Genomic DNA, 5,619 nt, shown 5'->3' with positions numbered 1-5,619 from the left:
AAAAAAAAAAAAAGATTCCCAATGCACACAAACTTCCCAGAATACTGAGTGCCCTGTTGGTTATAGTGTTTACTTCATTTTTAATTAGATTTTTATTAAATATTTATTTATTTGTTTTCTAAAGTATAAGTATGTTTATTTTACACAATTATTTTTAATCAATTTTCAAATGATTTTCAAATTTCTTAAATATAAATTAAAGTAAATAAAATTATATCGGCCATCGGCCACCCTGCTTTCCAAGATATCGGCACCGGCTGTCAAAAAACCCATATTGGTCGACCACTAGTCAGGATTAGTATTTTTGTCAGCCTTTGAACAGGGATGGCAAGGCATTTGGGAGGTCATAATTATGTTTTATATTGTGTTTTTGCAGAAACTGAGTTTGTTTGTTTGTTTGACTATTTAAAATTTAGATTAAATTTGTTTAGTTTCTATTTATTTTAGCATGACAGCTTGGTAATTTTTAAGTGTCAAGTGTGTGTGACAGGATTCCTCCAGATCTCTTCTGCAATGCGTGGTTGCCATAGAAGCAGCACTTGGTTCAGATGCCAAACTGAACAGATCTCACTGTTAAATGGTATGACAGAAACCCTCAGAGCTTCCAAAGACAATCTCACATACATAAAAAAAAATCTCTTTTATTAGAACTAGAAGCACACTTTATGCACATTATGTACAGCAAATAAAAGTAAATGACCCTTAAACATCTCACAAATGAATAATGCTGAAGTTACATTCAGTTAGAGTTTATTGTTCTTACAGTTGATATTTTCATTTTCATTTGTTTATGACTGTAAGGGACATGAAGATCAAGATTGTCTAGCAAAACTGGCAGCTCTCACACACACATTAAATCACAATTCTGATCACAGCATCTGATATTTAGATAGAAGCATTAAAATAGTGACTTCACAATTTAAAGCCTTAGATAAAGTTCTTTGGTAGTCCCTTGGTATAGGGATGGTATCAGATGATAATAGCATGGAACACATCATATGGGTGGACAAAATGGCAAAAATAAATCACTTTATTTATTTATTTATTTTTTTTATAATCCACAGTTTTATCACAATTCCTTTTTCAAGTTGTTTTTTTTTTTTTTTACAAGCTTTAGTTACTAGTTAGGTTACTGAGTAGTACAAATATAGCCCAAGGTAAGAAAACATAAATGAAAACAGAATGACAGACCATTTAGGCAAAAGTAGGGGCGGGCAATATGACAAAAATCTTATTTAGCATTATTTGATTGCATTTCATATCATTATTGCAAACAATAGAACAAATACTATACAAGAAAGATACAAATATTTATCACAATTCCTTTTTTAAGTTGTTTTTTTTTTTTTTTACAAGCTTTAGTTACTAGTTAGGTTACTGAGTAGTACAAATATAGCCCAAGGTAAGAAAACATAAATGAAAACAGAATGACAGACCATTTAGGCAAAAGTAGGGGCGGGCAATATGACAAAAATCTTATTTAGCATTATTTGATTGCATTTCATATCATTATTGCAAACAATAGAACAAATACTATACAAGAAAGATACAAATAGAAAAAAAAACTGCAGCATTCAAGTATGAATTGAATAATCAAATGTAAAAATAAAACTGTGTAATCATTACTGTATAGGGCATATACATTGATTCTTATTAAAGCTACAAAAATTCCTCAGCCAAGAGCAGAGAATGATTTTTGTTTTCTCCTTTTCTTTTGTTTGATTCACATTAACAATGTAGACAGCAGCAGGTTTTTTTAGGTCGCTATCACTTTAAGACCTAATGCACAGATCCACTATACTGAGTGACACAGATCCACTATACTGAGTGACACACATCCACTTTTCTCCCAACTGTTTACTCTCACTTAAGACGTAACCAACTGTTTATTTGAACCCTGTGTGCGTTTGACAGTTAAAGCACAATAAGATGCGAAAAAGAACTCGGCTCAATACTGCGTGCTGTGTGTGCATTAATGATTACTATATTCATATGGTTTTTGTAAAAAAAAAAAAAAAAAAAACTGGAATAGAAGCCAGAATCTATGAAAACGGTTTCAAAAACAGCTGTATTCCCTCTGATATCACCTTGTGTTATGCTGATTAGTGTGATGCAAATGTATTTAGCTGCTCCTGTATTTGGAGTGACTGAAAATTTGCAGTCTAAAGTTTTACTGCCACCTTTAGATATCCTCATTCATTTATTAACCTGTTAATCATGTACTTGACCTTTGCACCAAGTTTGACCACCTCATCAAGAGTCATACTGTTGATGTACAGAACCTTAAAAGCACTCCGTTTGGATTCAGAATTCTTGTCTGAATTAGGCAACCCTCAAAAAAGTCTAAATGATGCATTAGATTGGAAAAGCCATGTTTCAAGAGAGAATTTCCACAGGAAGATGCACTGTTGTGTATCATTTGGAAAGGCTGTATGTTTGTGGAGATGGTAAGTTTGAGCGAATACCCCCATCATGGTCATGACTCATGTTCCTCATGGCATCACATTACATATGAGCTCATAATTGGCAATGATAAAGAAAAAGGACTAAGAATGGGCACCAGTGCTTTCTGTGTGGAAAAATCTGTTCTTATGGGTGTGTTTACTGCCAGAAATCAAATCTATGAGTCACATTTTAATTTTTCCAGTCTAGCCTGAAGAGAAGTGTTATCGCAGTTCCACTTTTTTTGTAGAACTAATGGAATTCTTAGTTAAGTTTGCAAGAGCCATTTTTAACTCTTTCTATATTCAAGTGTTGATTAAAAAAAAAAAGAATGCTTTATGCTAGAATAAAACAGATTTTTTGTTTAAAAGTAGAGGCTCTGATCTTTATTTTGGTGTATTGCATATTCAAATATTCATACAGCAAAATATACAGGAGGCCATCAAATTATAGTGAAAATCATCAAAATCGCTGGCGGTGGCTGGCAACTTTTTTTTTAAATGCTGGTGGGGAAAGAGTTAAGAAGGTATAGAAGTTCTCCGAGTGCACTTTATATTTTTCAGATACCATAGATTAAAGTGTGATGACCTTTAAAGGGATAGTTCACCCAAAAAAAAGAGAATTCTTTCATCATTTACTCATGTTGTTCCTGTATAACTGACTGACTTCTGTGGAACACGAAAGAAGATATTTTGAAGAATGTTGGTAACCAAACAGTTTTGATTGCCATTGACTTCCAGTTGTATCCAAAAACATTAGACTTTTTTTATTTTATTTTTTTTTTATAAATATCGAATAGAAGTAGTCATTCAGGTTTGGAAGGATAAGGGTAAGTAAATGATGAAAGAACTTTTATTTTTGGGTGAGCTATCCCTTTCCAAGTTCCAAGTTCAACTTAATCTACAGCACAGATGGAATCATGTTTACTTTAATGAACTCACATTTAAAGTCATTGGTGTTCAAAAGCAGAAATATCTGGTTTGTCTTGTTGTTAAAGCACTTAAATTATTCAGTAGAAAAATGTGTGCTATTTGGGCCGTAAAGTTGAACTATAAAGTTCGAACACCTTTTTTAGGTGGATGAATGTCTAATAACGCATTATCAGTGTAATTCCTGTGGGTGGATTTTTGGATATAAACACTTACTGCCAGTAAGGGGTAGTAATGCATTACAAGTAACGCGAGTTACGTAATCAGATTACTTTTTTAAAGTAACTAGTAAAGTAACGCATTACTTTTTCATTTAGAAGGAAATATCTGAGTTACTTTTTCAAATAAGTAACTCCAGTTACTTTGTTTCCATGTATTGACTGACAGCTCTGGTGTTGCCATGTTGAGAGAAATCAGGAGTAAGTGCAGAGCGTTGTGTGTGAACATGATCTTACTGTAGTTCTAGACTAAATATGAACATGTTTACTCATCTCACCTGCACAAAAACAGATTCAGTATTCCTCAAAATGAATAAAAACAGTCAAATGCAAACTCATTTAATTATTGCAGGTTTGTATAATATTCTATGTTAAATAAGACAAATATAATTTATGTATTTAATCCCATTTTACAAAATGTAATAACATTAATTTATGTGTGATTTATGTGTAAATGATGTGCAATGTCTTAGCCACTAGGGATTGTTACATAGGGCCATACAGGCATCTAGTGGCAACACAATGATATTACAGATACTAAATTGTGCAAAATGTTTATCTTAACAGTCCATTTACAAATAATGCATTCAGATTTGTGGAACTCGATGCACTCTCCACAAATTAGTGTCGTTACTATGACAACCAATTTGAATGTGACAAGCAACTGGTGTCTGAAAAGAATTATATATAATTATATATATATAATTGGGGCGGGGGCAATAGGGATTTCGCCTAGGGAGGCAAATTGGCTAGAAACGGCCCTGCCAGTGTGTGTATGTGTGTGTTCTTGTGTGTATCTGTGCGTGTGTTGGCTCTAACACCAGAGTATGTGACTGAACATTCTAGACCATTCAAAGATACATCAACAAACTGCATCATGCTTATCACACACATTATGTTTCTCTGGCATATCCATTTAGTAAGCTCAGTTGTAACTTTATCAGCAGTCGTCTTTGTTAGCACTCCATTGCTTTGACAGTAAATTCCGCTGTGTTGTGGCCTTGGTTGACCAGAGCTGGGATTGATTGCTGTAACGTACAGCTCTGGCAGACATGGCAGTCCTAATGGCTTTGTCTGACGCTCTGTCAGTTTGTTGTTAACTGCTGATCCCAGTACAGCAGTAAATCACAGGACTGATTGAATGGAAGTGAGAGATGAGAGCAGACTGATTCCATTCTTTATTCGCTAGGCCTAAATGAATTGTTGTATTGATTTAAAGGCTTTCCTGAGAATCCTGTGGTGTTTTATTGTGCATCACTTGTGGAGGATAAGGGTTTGTTTGTTTTTTAATGATTATGTTTATGCAATTTTCACAAAATGTAATGTAAATTGTTGTAACAGTTGTTGTAATTGTTGTAAAACTAACAACATGAGTAAAAATGTCTTAATCATTACTTTCAGAAACATGTATTTATTTTTTAAAGTTAAAAATGTTATATATTTTATGTTATATATTTATAACATGTTATAAATGTTATATTTTTGTTGTTGTTTTTTATTATTTATGTATTTCTTTTTTGATCTGATCATAATAACTTTGATTTGGTTTGGTTTTCCAAATAGCAGTAAACTTTTTTTTTTTTTCTTTTTTATCTGATTTGTTTTTGTTTTCTAATAAATAGTAATAAAAGTTTTTTTTATCAATAATTAACAATTAATTACTTAATTCTTAATTACTTTATTTTTAAGAATCCCATCCTTTTAATGAAGATTGTTCTTTTCATTATGATATGAGGAGTGTTGTTTTATTTGGACATTTTGACTAGCTAAAATTATTGACAAGCAGAATATTATTGATGCTGAGACAACTTCTTTGAAAATTTGTCAACTATATTCTTCCTAGAAATGAACCTCCACCCAGTGACTGTTGGCTTTACATTTCTTACCTTCCACTTCCTTTCCAGATCCGTCCTATCAGAGATGCTAATGATTTGTTGACAGAGATTTAACATACATCTGCCAGACAAGGCCTGTTGGAGTGTTCTCTCTGGGCGCTGCCCTATGGCTCCTGGGGTTGACCTGTGAAAAGC

This window comes from Sinocyclocheilus anshuiensis, unplaced genomic scaffold, assembly GCF_001515605.1.
Source record: "Sinocyclocheilus anshuiensis isolate Anshui unplaced genomic scaffold, SAMN03320099.WGS_v1.1 scaffold1272, whole genome shotgun sequence".
In the NCBI taxonomy this organism is placed as follows: Eukaryota; Metazoa; Chordata; class Actinopteri; order Cypriniformes; family Cyprinidae; genus Sinocyclocheilus; species Sinocyclocheilus anshuiensis.
Note: the sequence above shows the minus strand (reverse complement) of the source record.